Source organism: Diabrotica virgifera, chromosome 3, assembly GCF_917563875.1.
Source record: "Diabrotica virgifera virgifera chromosome 3, PGI_DIABVI_V3a".
Taxonomy (NCBI): domain Eukaryota; kingdom Metazoa; phylum Arthropoda; class Insecta; order Coleoptera; family Chrysomelidae; genus Diabrotica; species Diabrotica virgifera.
Genome location: NC_065445.1, coordinates 186016597 through 186033788, shown reverse-complemented (window position 1 = coordinate 186033788; position 17192 = coordinate 186016597). Strand labels below are relative to the sequence as shown.

Below are 17192 nucleotides of genomic sequence, written 5' to 3'. Positions count from 1 at the left end.
CTAACTCAAGAAATGTGCAGAATCGATCTAGATATCCTGGGATCTCAGAAACCTGGTGGCCTGGATCCGGTAAATGCACCACAGAGAGCGGAACATTCTTTTACTCAGGCAATGATGGCCGCGATCATAGAAAAGGCGTCAGGATTATGATGAGTAAATAATTGATGAGAGCTGTCACAGAGTTTGTACCATATTCCGACCGCACAGCCTTGGTACAACTTGAAGCGAAGTCAAATAATCTCAACATCATACAGGTCTATGCACCAACTGCAGATGCAGCAGATGAAGAGGTGGAAAACTTTTATAGTGAAATCAAAGAATTGCTTAAATTGACAAAGAAATATGATGTTAACATAATTATGGGAGATTTTAATTCCAAAATAGGGAAAGGCAGCTTTGAAGATGTAGTTGGACCTTATGGTCTTGGAACAACGAACGAAAAGGGTGACCAACTTGTACAATTTTGTCAGGAAGAAAACATGAGAGTTACCAACACATGGTTCCAACTCCACCCCCGTCGCCTTTATACTTGGAAATCTCCAGCCGATAGAGCTCAGAACATAATAAGAAATCAGATAGACTTCATTCTCATCAACGGTAGATTCAGCACAACTGTCAAAAGAGCTTGCACATATCCTGGAGCAGATGTGCCTTCTGACCATGTACTATTAGTGGCCATCATAAATATCGCTCTTTCATGCAAAAACAAGCCTGAAACTCAACAACAGATCGCATTGGATAAACTGAAAGATCCAATGATACAAGCAGAAATAAGTAATGAAATAAACACACAAATTCAAATATTGACGACAAACATTACCGAAGATCTAACACCAACATGGAATACGATTACAAGTGCTGTAACAGACATCATGAAAAGCAACTTGGAGTACAAACCAAAGAACAAGAAGCAAAAATGGATGACAGAAGAAATACTATTACTAATGGATGAACGACGACGACATAAGAATGACCCAGATTGCAGCAATATGTATAAAAACATTAACAGGCAAATAAAAGCAAAGATAAGAATAGCAAAAAATGAATGGCTTAAGCAATAATGTATCGATCTAGAACATTTACAACGACAGCACGACGACCGGAATTTACATAAAAAGCTTAAAGAGACTGCTGGAATATACAGAAAACGAAGACCAACTATTATAGTTAATCAGGATAACCAGATAGTGCTAGGTGTAAAAGAGAAAATTCATATATGGGAAAACTATATCCAGGAGCTCTTTCGTGACGAAAGACCAATGAGTGAAGTTTATACAGACGACCAGCTGACTGGCCGTTTAATCACTAAAGAGGAAATAGAAAAGGCAATATTATATTCAAAAAACAATAAGGCACCTGGACCTGATGAAATCCCTTCATAAATAATCAAACTACTAGATGAAAGGGGAATTTCAGCACTACATAAAATATTTAATTTTATTTATGAAACTGGTTGCTATCCTCAACAGACGTTGCTCTCTACATTTATTCTCCTACCCAAAAAAGTCAATGCAAAAAGATGTGAGGATCACAGACTCATTAGCCTGATGAGTCACACATTAAAAATATTCTTAAAAATACTACATCAAAGATTATACAAAAAATGTGAATGGGAAATCAGTGATTCTCAGTTTGGGTTTAGGCAAGGTTTGGGAACAAGAGAAGCAATAGTAGCAACACAGGTGTTGCTCCAAAATTGTTACGATCAGAGGAAGGACGTATTCCTGTGCTTTTTAGACTACGAGAAAGCGTTTGATCGTGTCCAACATCACAAGTTAATGCAGATCCTCAAAAAGCATGATATAGACCAAAAAGACATAAGATGCATTGAAAACTTGTACTGGTATCAGGCAGCACAATTAAAAATAGACAATTCTATATCCAAATCCATGCATATAAGAAGGGGTGTTCGGCAGGGATGTGTGCTTTCCCCTCTTTTATTTAACACTTATTCGGAAGCCATATTTCAAGAGTCTTTGGAAGATGCAGAGATGGGAATCAAAGTGAATGGAGTATTGATCAACAACATACGATATGCTGATGATGCTGTCTTAATTTGCGACAACATAGCAGATGTGTGTGTGCTATCGGATTTCTTGACTGTGGACTTAATCCATTAGCCGAACTAAATTTGTTTACTAACTAAAATCTTATGAAATATCTGTTATACTCTCATTATATTTTTGAATATGAATGACCTATTTGATAATAATGAATTACAAATATAAGTATTTATTTATTTTAATGATAGCTTCTTTCATTTTTTTTTATATTATAATTTTTTTTTATTTTTTATTTTTATTTATTTTTTATTTATTTTTTTTTATTTATTTATTTTTTTTATTTATTATGGTTTTTTTTCATAACTCTAAGGATTATTAACTGGGATACATAAGTGCTCAGGGGTCTTTCAGAGCAAAATCAAACAAGACCAGACCACGGAAAGGAGGGTCAACAAATGGGGTAAACAAAGGTAACTTATATATATATATATATATATATATATATATATATATATATATATATATATATATATATATATATATAATTTCACAATTTTAGTTTTATATTATTAATGTGTTTAATTAGGATCTCGTAGATACTTTTATCTTTTGTAGCAATCAATGTTTGTAAATTAAAAGGTTTTCTTACGTGTTGTTTAGTATGAATTTGATTTATAAAATGTTCTACTTCTTTTTTTTTAGTTTGCAGTCTAATATCATATGTTCTGCGGATCCTCATTCTCCACATTCACAACAGTTTGTGTCAGACAATCCTATTTTATATTTATGTTCTGGAACTAAGGATTGACCAAACCTAAGTCTACATATATACAGGGTGATTGATTAGTATGAGGAAGCTCAGTAGATCTGTTTTAGTAAAAATTACAAAAAAAGTTATGAACAAAAATTGTAGGCAGCTGTAAACTCCACATTTTAAAATTAGTTACAATCTTACAGGGTGTTCCGTAAGATGGTGGCAGACCAAACTTATGTTTTTTTAAATGTAACACACTATATTTTATTTAAAATTTGAAATCTGTTTCACTTCCACATCACAACAATGTAAAGTTTTATTATGTTATACCGGGTACTTAAAAAGTTATAGCCAATATTACCTGAAAATCGTATTAAGTTTAACTCCCTGTATAATTTAAAAGGAGTATAGGAACATTGATCTATTGCAACCATAGTTTTTTAATAATTGTCAAAAATTATAAAACATATTCGTTTTCATAATATTCGTTAAATCAAATACAGGGTAAGTCAAAATGCAAGTACATTATTTTCTTGGTAATTTTAAATAGAACACCCTATATTTTATATCACTATCGAAAAGTACTAATATCGTACTTCAAATTTTATGAAGTACTCCCTATACCTAAAGTTATCAGTTTTCTAGATATTTTTATTTTTCCATCAAAGTATTAATTTGGTAGGTATTTTAGCATTTACCAATAATTATTGTGAGTTGGCCATGATTGATTTGTCAGAAACTGACAGTTTGACATTATTGTTTATTATCAGTAACGAGATAACGACACAGAAAAGAAAACAATTTATTTTAAATAAAATTTATATAAAATAACCGACGGAAAATAAAAAAAAATAACAACACAAAAAAATAAAAAACAACAGTAATTTTAACTTATCTTACTTAAGTAAGGTGTTCAAAAAATCTCCCAAAACATCTATGCTTACTTGAAAGCGGCCATTGAAAGAGTTGCTTACATTACTAAGCGTTTGTAAAGAAATATTTTGAAATACAATTCGGATTCTATTTTTCATATCATCTCTTGTTGTTGGAGGTATTTTATATACTTCGTTCTTAACGTAACCCAAAAAAAATGAGTCCATTTTATTGAACTCTGGTGACCTTGGGGGCCACCTTACCGGTCCATCCCTTCCGATCCATCTTTCACCAAACTTATCATTAAGGTCACCACGTACTAATTCGTTGTGGTGCGCAGGAGCACCGTCATGTAGAAACCACATTTGTTTACGTGTATTAAGTGGAACCTCTTCTAATAATATCGGTAACTAATTTACGATAAAATATAAACAAATCTCACCATTTAAATTATCTTCAAAAAATATGGTCCTACTACATGGTTACCGACGATACCTCCCCACATATTTAGAGACCATCTTGTTTGACTATGTGTTACTATGTGGTATGGATTACTTGTTGAATAGTAGTGAAAGTTATGCCTATTAACAAAACCGTTTCGATGGAATGTAGCTTCATCACCAAATAGGACATAATCAAAAAAATCTCTCTGCTCATTAATTTTTTCTAAGGCCCATTCACAAAATGCTATTCGTTTCTGAAAATTATCATTATTTAATTCTTGGTGCTTTTGAATATGATAAGGGTGCATCTTGTTTTTAGATAGAATGTTTTGAACAGAGGAGTAACTAAGTTCTTGTTCATTGGAAATACTCCTTATACTTGTGTGTGGGTTTTCTGTAACTGCCATCAACACACTCATTTCGTTTTCCTCTGTCACACTAGTTTTTGTTCGTTCATGTTTTTCATAATTCACTGAACCAGTGCGGTTAAATCGATCTTTCAATTTTTCAAATGTATCTTGTCTAGGTTGCCGCCTATCTGGAAACCGTTCTTGATAAATTCTAGCTGATAGTAATGAATTTTTATTGCATTTCCCCAAAATCCAGATTATATCTACCATTTCATGAGTAGTAAAATTCATTATTGCTAATTTAAATTGAATTAATTACTGAATTACTAAATAATAATTGTTGCTAATTTACGGTGTACCCCAATACTGAATTAATAAACAATAACGTCAAACTGTCAGTTTCTGACAAATCAATCAATGCCAACTCACAATAATTATTGGTAAACGTTAAAATATCTGCCAAATTAATACTTTGATGGAAAAATAAAAATATCTAGAAAACTGGTAACTTTAGGTATAGGGAGTACTTCATAAAATTTGAAGTACGATATTAGTACTTTTCGATAGTGATATAAAATACAGGGTGTTCTATTTAAAATTACCAAGAAAAAAATGTACTTGCATTTTGACTTACCCTGTATTTGATTTAACGAATATTATGAAAACGAATATGTTTTATAATTTTTAGCAATTATTAAAAAACTATGGTTGCAATAGATCAATGTTCCTATGCTCTTTTTTAATTATACAGAAAGTTAAACTTGATACGATTTTCAGGTAATATGGGTTATAACTTTTTAAATACCCGATATAACATAATAAAACTTTACATTGTTGTGATGTGGAAGTGAAGCAGATTTCAAATTTAAAATAAAATACAGGGTGTTCCATTTAAAAAAACATAAGTTTGGTCTGCCACCATCATATGGAACACCCTGTACGATTGTAGCTAATTTTAAAATGTGGAGTTTAAAGCTGCCTACGAATCTATTGTTGTTATTGTTGATCGTGGCTATGTATTGCATTGCTTTCAATATTGCTATTAGTTCGCCTGTAAATACCGTAGTATCTTCATCCAGTCCTATTCCTTCTTTGTACTGTGTTTTAGGGTCCCATATGGCAGCAGCAACTTAAGAGTTAATCTTGGAGGCATCTGTATAAATTTGGTAATACTGTGGGCATAGTGTTTCTATATCTGCATTAAACATAGAGTTCCTTAGATTCGCTGGGAAGTTCGAATAATCTTTCATGTAAATTGGCTGTATATTAGGAATGCTATTTAGATATATTTGAAATGTGGGTGATATTTTTGATGTGTATAATTTATTTTTAAATTGGCGCAAATTGTTATATGTTTCAGCAAGTAATAAAGAAGGTTTTTTCTTCCAGTATTCACTCGTTAGGTCATGTATAAAAAGTTTTTGACACTTATCCCCTATTAAACTCTCTTTAGCAATATTTTAAGTATAAACTTTTCGCATAGAGTTTTTCTTCTTAGGTATAGTGGTGGTTCATTACACTCTATACTTAAATTTGACAATGGGGTGCTTATGAGAGCTCCGATAGATAATCGTAGGCATTTATTTGATAACACGTCTACTTTTTTAAGATGAGTTTTGGCTGCCTGATTATAAAATATGCATCCATAATCTAAAATAGATCTTATGTATGATCTGTACATTATTAATGAAATATTGGCATCTGCTCCCCAAGTTATGTGACTTACTGCTCGTAATGCATTATAACCTTTTTCAGCTCTTGTCACAATGTATTCAATATGGTCTTTCCAGCTCAGTTTTCTATCTAATATCATCCCCAAATACTTAATTTTAGGTTGAACTTTGAACTGGACGTTTTGTATTTTTACTAGTTTGGGAAGTTTTTGCTTTCTGGAGAATATGCAAATTTGTTTTATTTAAAGATATTGTTAAATTTAAGTGATACAAGTCTTCAAGTAAACAACTGTTTACTTAATTTATTATGTTGCAGCCCTTTTCTATCTCGTTTTGGTCTACGTAAATACATATGTCATCTGCAAACTGTAATATTTTACCTTGGGTACTATTTGATATGCTTTTACCTATATCCGAGGTATAAATAGCATATAATATTGGGCTTAGAATACTTCCTTGAGGTATCCCAGTGTTTGATATTCTGGGACCTAATAGTTTATTCCCAATTTGGATATACAAGATTCTATTACTGTAAAGTTTATAAATTCTCCAGCATAGTATATCTGGGATTCCCATTTTCTTCATTTGGTGATACAGGCTTACCAGATTAACATTATAATATGCATTTTCGACGTCTATAAATGTAGCCACAACTGACTTATTAGTAGAAAATGAGTTGTAAACATCTAGTACCAAGTGTGATAAATTTTCCATTGTTGAACATGATTTTCTGAGTCCAAATTGTGTTGGAGAGAGTCGAGAATTTTTCTCCAGCCAAAATTCTAATCTTTGTTTAATCATTCTCTCCAATGTTTTCAAGATATATGACGATAGCGAAATGCCTCTGTATGAATCCGGACAATTTGCGGGTTTGTTTTGCTTGAGAATTGGGACTATAATATATTCTTTCCATGAGTTTGGAACTTCCATGCTTGTCCATATGCGGTTTATTATATTTAGTAGTTGTATTTTTCTTTGAATAGGCAAATTATATAGCATACTATAGTGAATACTGTCCTTTCCTGGAGCTGAGTTGTTATTGTTTTTTAAACAATTTTTAAGCTCTTCCAAATTAAATAATTCTGTTAGAAATTTACTGTCTTCAGTGATTGTACTGTTCGTTGTACATGTAATTTCTTCCTCTAGGACCCAAGGTCTGGCAATTTTGTTAAAGAATAGTTCGATCCATTCATTTTCAACTATTGGATTTTTAGGTGGCTTATAGGCGTTTTTTAATTTTCTAATCTCACTCCATATTTTACCCACCGGTGTATTTTTGTTCAAACTATTACATACATTTTTCCATGAGGCTCTTTTACTATTTAAAATAATTTTTTTATATATGCTTGCTGATATTTGAAGTAATTTTCTTGATTAGATATTCTTTTAAATTGTAAAAAGGCCTCTTTTTGTAGTCTAATAGCCTCCCTACATTCATTATTCCACCATGCTTTATTAAATTTTGCATTGGTCACTTTTCTCTTCTCTGGAATGCTAATTTTACTAGCATCATTTATAGAATCATAAAACATTTGTTATTCTTGTTCTCTATTTTGTCCTATATTGTCTTTTTGTTTATTGCTTAACAAGTAAGAGAAAACTGCCCAATCCGCTTTTTTAATATCCCATTTAATTCTATTTCTAATTATATCATTATTATCAAAACAGGTATTTACATTACTATCATGTGCAAATTAGATAACTACTGGATAGTGGTTTGAACCCAGACTCATATTTTTTGTGTGCCAAGAGCATTTATAATAGATATCTCTTGAGCAAATTCTTAGATCTATAGCTGACTTATTCTTATTTATGGACCTCCGAATTAATGTTTCCGAACCGTCATTTAAGAAATTAAGTCCACATTCTTCCATAGCTTCAAAAAGATTTATCCCTTCGCGATCAGTTTCATCACATCCCCATATTTTATTATGGCAATTGAAGTCTCCCCCCACTAAAAATGGTTTGTTTAAACTATTAAAGAACCTGACCCACTCATTTTTCGATATACCTAGTTTAGGTTTTGCATATAGAGAATATAGATTTAAAATATTTTGATTAAAAATGACTTTTACTGCAACACACATTACATTATTTATTTTATAAAAATCTAAGTTATTCCGAAAATTTATGTTTTTATTTAATAATATTGCGACCCCTCCAAAACCGTGCGGTCTATCTTCGCGAAAGATATTATATCGAGAAAAATTTATGTTTGTGTTTGGTTTCAACCAAGTTTCACTCAATAATATAGACAAAAGTTTATTTTCAAATATATATTTTTCGAAATGTCCCTGATTGTGTATTATCGATCGTGAATTCCACTGTAAGATTTTTTTACTTGTTAGATCCATTTAAAATTTTCTCTAGACTATCTTTAAATTCTTCCATAATTTGTTTATTTTCTGTTGGCAAAAGTTTTTTACCTAATATATTTTTAAATATTGTTAATATATTTTCACTAAGGTTTTTGTTTGTTGTTTGGTTATTTTGTGTTACGTGTTTGTGGTACATTGGAATATTCTTAGGAATTGGTAGAGGCGGGTACGTAGAGGTGCTAGGATTGTTTAAGATATTTTCATGTTCTTCCGAATATGGGTAAACCGATATATTTTGAGCGGCTTCACTCCATTTTCTTTTTGTTGTTATTGTATATCTATTTCCTGCATTTGATGTTTTTAGGGCTGACGTATAACTATTACTGTACTTTAATTTTGCTTCTTCAAATGCCATATTTTCGTTTACCATAAGATATTTGATAGCCTTTTGTTTCTCAAACTTAGGACATTTTGCTCGGTCCAGTGCTGAGTGTTTTCCAAAACAGAATAAACAAGTAGGCTCTGTTAACTCACATGCTTTAGATTCATGCTCCTGTCCACATTGTCCGCATCTTTTTTCCCCCTACATTGACCCGTGACGTGGCCATACCTTAAGCAGTTTAGGCATTGTATTACTCTCGGTATATAGGTTTCGACTTGATATATCATTCTCTCAATGATAACTTCTTTTGGTATCATTTGTCCTCTAAAAGTCACCACTATCGTACCCGTCTCTATCAGCTCGTTGTTTGATTTTCTTTTCATTCTTTTTACACTTAATACCTTAAAATTACCATATTTACAAACAATAATGTCCTTTAATTCGTTTTCTGGGATACCTTTATCGACCCCTTTAATTACTCCACTTTTTTGTACCATAAAATTAGGAATGTATGTCATAATCTTTTTCTAATAGATTTTTTCTATAAAATAAAATGTTTGCGCTTTTATATGAATTACATTCAATTCTAACTTTATTTCTACCAATAACGCTGATGTGAACTATATTATCTCTTACCGTAGGTTCTGCAGAAAGCACAAGACGCGCGGTGGCGATCCGGTGTAGACGGCCAATGTTTCCGTTTCGATTTTGTAAATAGACAGAATACGGTCCTTGGTCTCCTTGTGTATATTTATTTTTAATAGGTTTAATTAACAACTGGTTTTCATTAGAATTATTGTTATCGCTTACCTGATAAACTGGAAAAAAGTTATTTGATTGTGTTTTTGCTACCTTTTGTACCTGTGAACTTTCATTTTGACTTAATTGTGTTTGTTTTTCCTCCTGATCCAATTTTATATTATTAATATTTATCGTCCCTCCCCGATCGGGTGGATGTCCTTTGCCAATGATATTGACTTCCATTTTATTAATTAACGACTCACCAAAACTAATTTTCACCGATCACACACGCAAAAACGAACCGTTCGCTTCGAATGCTAAATCGATACAACATAGCAGATCTTCAACAACTTGTCACTATAATCGGAGAATACAGTAAGCGAATGGGATTAGAGATTATTACCAAAAAGACCAAATTCATAATCATCTCCAGAAACTTAATTGCATTTGAAAACTCCACCATAACACTGAATACTAAGTCCATTGAGATAGTGAGCAAATTCAAATACCTAGGAACGTGGCTTTTTGAAGACTGGGCATCGGACAGGGAAGTAAAATGTCACATTGAGCAAGCTCGATAAGCTTTCGTAAAATTCAGGAAGGTACTAACCTGTTCAAAGTTCGACCTTACACTGAGACTAAGGTTTACTAAATGCTACGTGTGGTCGGTGCTGCTATATGACATAGAGGGCTGGACACTCAAAACGAGAGATATAAACAGATTAGAAGCCTTCGAAATGTGGCTTTATCGCCGTATCCTAAAGATACCATGGACGGCGAAAGTCACAAATGTGGATGTCCTTAAAAGAATAAACCAAGAACGTCAGCTTTTCGAAAACATCAAGAAAAGAAAAACGGCATATTTGGGCCACATCATGCGAAACGAAAAATACCAGTTCCTTCAACTTATAATCCAGGGTAAAATTGAAGGCAAGAGAGGAATAGGGCGCAAGAAAATGTCCTCGCTCCGAAACATAAGGCAATGGACAGGGATTAACGACATACAATCTCTGATACACATTGCAAGAAACAGTGAGTTAATGGAAAATGTGATCGCCAACATCCATTAGTGGATTTGCTTTTGAAGAAGAATTCAGTGTAATTCATAGAGTATTAAAAAAATTGAAGAAAAATATTGCAAAATAAGCCAAAGGTGGCAGATTTTTAAAGACACCTAAAAAAACAATGGACTTAGCGGTGGCGATCAGAACTCATCATTGGATCATGTTAAACAAAAAATTCAAAAATTTGATTAGCTTATGAATTTTGAGACAACGCTGTCGAGATTTTTTAGTTTTATCGATTTTGGACTTTTTGGTATAACTCAGAAAAAAAAAACGAATTTTTTTTTGCAAAAAAGGGTGAAAATCAACATATCTATTATTGTTAAACAAAAAATAACCATAAAACAAAAAACTCGACAGAGCTACCTCACAAAATGTCTAAAGAAAATATGTCCAAAATTCCAGGACCTCGATTTTTGACCATTCGCTTCGTTATCGAACGTATTCGCTTCGTATCTGTTTAGTTTACAGATAGCGAATGATCGATAACGAAGCGAAGGGTCAAAAATCGAGGTCCAGGTGAATCGGTCAAGTAGTTTTCAGCTACAATGTCTACCGTCTATGAAAAAAGCAGTTTTGGGAAAAACGCGTTTAAAATATTGTCAGCTTTTATTTTCAATCTCTTTTCTGTCTGTCAAATCGTAAATTGATGCAAACCGGAATATGTTTTTGAATCGCGGAGTAATTTACAAAAGATAATGGGAACAGCTGTTGACCGTCGCTCACTAGGTTCAAGCGCGCTGGACCGAACCTACTGCAAAGGAAGTCGAAGGTAGGGATAATCAACATGCTGTGTTTTCGGTAATTTTGCTCAAATGAGTTTGAAATTTTCAGAGAATATTCTTGAGGTTATGTACTTTCATTTAAAATAATAAATTATTTCATTTCATTTAAAATAATAAAAGAAATCCAAAATTTTAAAATTTTCAAAGCCCCCTTAATAAAAAAAACTTTGTTTAGCAAGTTTCACCAATTTGTTTACCAATCAAATTTTATTGAAACTAAAAGTTTAAAACATATTGAATATGTCTTAAAGGTATTGCCTACGTTCATGGCTACCGGGCAAACAGTGTAAACAGTTAAGTAAATGTAAGTGACTGCACGGATCTGTTTACCATTCAAAATATATATCAAAATAAAGAAGTAAAAGATGGTTTTGCTTGATTTCGATTCAAAGGGGTGCACAATCGCTGGACAGCTGTTTCTGCCATTGCAGGCTTCCTCAACAGCGCTAGCGTGCACACCTCTGAATCGAAAACCAGCTAGCCCATCTATTTAAGGGAAATTTCAAAGATCATTGAAATCCCCATTGGGACGCAATCCAGCGACATCTCTTAAACAAACTGAAAAGTCTCAAATGCAGAATTCACCATTATAATAAAAATTAAAATGGTAAATAGTTATTTAAATCTGAAACTTTTCTTATTGAAAGTTCTTTGTGGTACATCCTTAATCTTTCTGTCCTTTTCCTAGACGAATGAAAACGGAATGTGACTGCATATAGTAGTACTTTTTGTTTTCTATATTCGTCGTCTGCTGTCTTATAAATTGTAAAAGTCGCAGATTAAGGATGTACCAGAAAGAACTTTCAACAAGAAAAGTTTCAGATTTAAATAACTATTTACCATTTTAATTTTTATTATAATGGTGAATTCTGCATCTGAGACTTTCCAGTTTGTTTAAGAGATGTCGCTGGATTGCGTCCCAATGGGGATTTCAATGATCTTTAAAATTTCCCTTAAATAGATGGGCTAACTGGTTTTCGATTCAGAGGTGTGCACGCTAGCGCTGTTGAGGAAGCCTGCAATGGCAGAAACAGCTGTCCAGCGATTGTGCATCCCTCTGAATCGAAAGCAAGCAAAACAATCTTTACTTTTCTATCTTCACTCAGATTTGAGTACTAGGAAGTTTCTTTCTGTCCTTTTCCTAGACGAACGAAAACGGAATGTGACTGCATATAGTAGAGTCCTAGGTCCGTAAAGTTGGCTTGTCCACTTTTATATAACAATAAAATTTTCATGCCATAATTTAGTGCTCATTTAGTGCTAATTTTGTACCGCAGTCCCGAATTTTGTGCTCTTTATTTATTTAAAAAAGCAGGTGGACAAGCCAGCTTAACGTTAAGCTGGCTTGTCCACTCTTAGTACACAATGAAAAAATAAAATTATTCAGATTCTAAATAGGCTATAATTTAGTGCTCATTTAGTGCTAATTTTGTACTTTAAACATTATAATGAAATATTTGTTTAAACAATTTGTTATAAACAAAATTTAAAAAAATTAAAAAATCGAAAATTTTTTTATGCTAGAATTTAGTGCTCATTTAGTGCTAACAAAATATCCATATCCTGAATTGTGTGCTCTTTATTTATTTAAAAAAGCAGGTGGACAAGCCAGCTTGACGTTAAGCTGGCTTGTCCACTCTTAGTACACAATGAAAAAATAAAATTATTCAGATTCTAAATAGGCTGTAATTTAGTGCTCATTTAATGCTAATTTTGTTCCATAAACATTATAATGAAATATTTGTTTAAACAATTTGTTATAAACAAAATTTTAAAAAATTAAAAAATCGAAAAAAATTTTATGCTAGCATTTAGTGCTAACAAAATATCCATATCCTGAATTTTGTGCTCTTTATTTATTTAAAAAATCAGGTGGGCAAGCTAGCTTAACGTTAAGCTGACTTGTCCACTCTTAAAAATTAAAATATCGAAAAAATTTTATGCAGGAATTTAGTGCTCATTTGGTGCTAACAAAATATCCATATCCCGAATTTTGTGCTCTTTGAGCAAACAATGAAAACATAAAATTATTCAGATTCTAAGTAGGCTATAATTTAGTGCTCAGATAGTTATAAACATTATAATAAAATGTTTGTTTAAACAATTTGTTATAAATAAAATTTTTAAAAATTTGAAAATAGTAAAATAAATTCTTTTTTAATAATTTGTTATAAACAAAACTTTAAAAAGGTATAAAAATGTAAATATTTTTATTCTGCAACTACAGTAAAACCCAGATATATATATTATTTTCGGTCCTTTACTGTAATAGTAACTAATAACTTACTTTTTGCTAACAAAATATATATTTCTTGAATGTTGTGTCCTTTGTTTATTTTAATCGAGCCTAAATCATATTATGTAATATAAAAAAATATTTTAATAATTTAAATACTGTCATGTACTATAAATAGTTTATTCCGTTTAAGATAATTTGACCTTAGGAGCCAGGATATCACATCTTTAAAGATGGCACGTCATAAACCCTTTTGTATTGAAAGGGACTTTTATGCGTGAAATATACCTCCAATAGTGTTTTCTCATGGTTTTTAACTACAGTAGAAAAAATTTGAGACTTTAACCTTCGTCGGGCGGCATAGGTACAATTGTAACTTTTGAGTTTTCAAATTGTGATAACTTTCTTTTTCAAAGAGGTAGAGACTTGAAGCTTTGTGACATCTTTACATTTATCCAGTAGATTATGTGAGCCAAATATAATAAAAAAATATTTATTTAGTTCCTAGAAGAAGGCCTAGATAATTCCGACCCCCATAAAAGACGCCATAGGTACATTTGTACCTTGTTAATTTTTTTAAATAAAGGTTATAAAAAACAATATATTTTGTTATTAAATGATAGTTTATTTAAATAAAAATACAAAACTGAATGTTATTGTGGATTTTCGCAAGACATACATGTCGTTTTAGACGAAGAATGTTCGTCACACACAGGTAGAGAACACACTACACAACTTTTCCTCGTTTTACGCTGTTTTTTTTAGTTCGTTCCGACACACATGGTAACTTCCGGTTATTGGCGTAGATCCACGAGTACTGTGAGATACTTGAGGTGGAGCAACTATAGAAAATATTATGTTTCGACCAAGGACCATTTCTACAGCACTACGAAGAAAATGACTCCTCATCATCATCCGGTTTTTACTTCGAGATTGAACTGAAGGCAAACAAAGATCTTTAGCAAGATCCTTCAAAAATTTCCTGCGTTGGTCCTTTGTTTTTGGTAATGGATTGTGCTCTCGATATATAATGTAGGATGCTAAGCCAGTGACGTCAATCATATTATAAAAAAAGGCCAAGGGCCAACGTAATGTTCGACGCTTGACCGTATACTCACTCAGCATTTTATCCATAGTGTCAACCCCCCCCCCTTTGGTTTCATTGTAGTACTTAATAATTTCCGGCTTCGCTACTTCAGTGTCTTCTACTTTGCCTGTAGTATGTATGGACGAAAGTAACACTACTGCTTTATTTTTCTTTGGCACATAAGAACATACAGTAGCATAAGGATTGTATGCGAAATTAGTAGAAAAAACAGCTCTTTCCTTATTTACTAGCATATTTGTGGGTAGAAATCGTTTGTTCTTTCTAACTGTGCCCACTAAAGTCATTTGCCATGAGTTCAAGACTTTAGCCAGTTCAAAACTGGTAAAAAAGTTATCTGTTGTAGCATTCCGACCAGAACCTTTATAAGATGTGACCAGATCCAAAACTGTTCGTTCGCCAACGTTAACTTGTCGTGAACCAGCTGCTGGTTTTCCAGTATAAGGCTGACCTTGTAAGGGATACGCATTTGATGCATCACAAGCCCAAAAATCCTTGATACCATATTTAGCGGGTTTGGAAGGTATGTATTGCGTAAAATTTGTACGGCCTCTATACGGAAACAATTGTTCGTCGATGGTTATGTCTTCGAATGGTATTGTAGCCTTGTTGCAAATTTTTATTTAGCATTGTCCAGATATATCTTAGGGGTGCAGCCTTATCGGTTTTTTGCGTTCTTCCCGGTTACTTTCATTGTCAAATCTGATAAATCGTAACATGGTCTTGAAACGATCACGAGACATTTCTGCACGTATTAACGGCAGAGAATCCATACTCCACATCTCACACAAGTTGTCTTTGTTACTTCTATGTACACCAGCAACAATTAGAATACCAAAAAATGCGTTGAGCTCACATTCAGTAAATGGTTAAAATTTTTTTTGTGGAGGCCGTCTTGAAGCATTCTGGAATCTTTGCGCCAATTCTTTGTTAAAAGCCTCACAGACTCTTTTGCCTTTTCTGTTTGTTTCACATTAAAATTATGTCACAAATTTCTGGGCTCATAATTGACATGAATACTTCTTTAGGTGTAAATAAATTACTCTTAGCTGCAGGCCCATCTTTTTGTCGTAGGCTATTGCGAGGTTTTGTTTGAGCACTGCGCATTGGATCATTACTCCATTCAGTTCCATCCTTGGATATCAAAATTTTGCTTGAAGATTGAGGTTCATTCTCTATATGCTCGTCTGAGTCGTACTCGTCTGCCTGTTCTATGATAAATTCATCTTCAATGTCGGACTCCTCAGCATTTGTTGTTAACAACGATGCAGGACAATTTAGTGTAGCACAAATGCTGAGCTCAGTACATAATACTAATGCAGTTATGTACTTCCTTAACGAGTGGACTCGTTTAGGTGCCCCTCAACCTAAAGAATTCACGTGTGATGGAGGAAAAGCGCTCATAATCGCCAGCATTAAAGCATTCACTCAGTACCGCACCATCGAAGAATATGTTAATGCTTCTGACCTCCCTCAATGTTTTATTAGAATGGATGTTGCTCATTTCATTAAATTGTACGTTAATTTTTTGAGTGTCTTGACAAAATCTAAGAAAGTTAAAGTATTTTATAAAGCTGCTATAGGACAATTAATATTATGTCAAACTATAGAAAGAGCAACCACTATTCTAAAAGCAATTTTAATAGTGGCTTCTTGCGAAACAGATGGATTACTCATTAATACAAATGAAGACAGTAGTTGCGAAACGCAAAAACAATTTTTAAAAAATATAGTTCAGCCACATGGTTTAGAAGAGGCTCTTTTCGACGAAGAAGTAACAGAAAAATGGGAATCAATGAGGCCAACTAATGAATCTATTTTTGACGACACAAACGAAGAAAGTGAAAACTTAACAGATAAACCAATAAATTGTTGGTCAGATTGGTTTGAAAATGTTGAAAAAGAAGTCGAAATGGTGAAAACAAAAGAAATAGGAATACATGACAATCCATTTAATTTGCCAGAATTTTGCGCACGTTTAAAGAAAGACATTAAAAGCTTCCCGTTATGGTCTTGTATTTGGGTACAAAAATTTGGATTAGGTAAAATTCCGGCTTCCAGTTCTGCAGTAGAAAGCGAAATAAAAAATATAAAAAAAGATTTTTCCGCAAATCGCCAGGAAATTTTGACATTCCTGTCAAAATTTCTTGAAGAAAAAGTCAGGACTTCCTTACTGTAAGGAAATGTCATTTCCTTACTGTAAGGAAATGATATTTCCGTACAGTTGTTAGTGTTCTACATAAATGATAGAAAACATTGTCAAGTTTGACAATTCAACCTCAATACGTTTCCATAGTAACCCAAGTAATTTTATTAGGAATTTCAAAGCACCATTAATTTGGGAATAAAATTATCGCGTTTTTTTTTTAAATCAATCAATATCTGTCGAACTTTAAACGATTTGCGGAAAAATAGTATGTTTACCTCGTAGGAAAAGCCACATTCCTGGACTCTGTGTTGCTAAG

General features: G+C 32.7%; 1 protein-coding gene across 2 annotated transcripts in view; it reads right to left on the bottom strand.

Annotated features, from left to right (window-relative positions):
- The window catches only part of LOC114328092 (proton-coupled amino acid transporter-like protein CG1139), a 170757-nt gene that overhangs the window by 136278 nt on the left and 17287 nt on the right, over positions 1-17192 (bottom strand). The gene's annotated exons all lie outside the window — the stretch shown is intronic.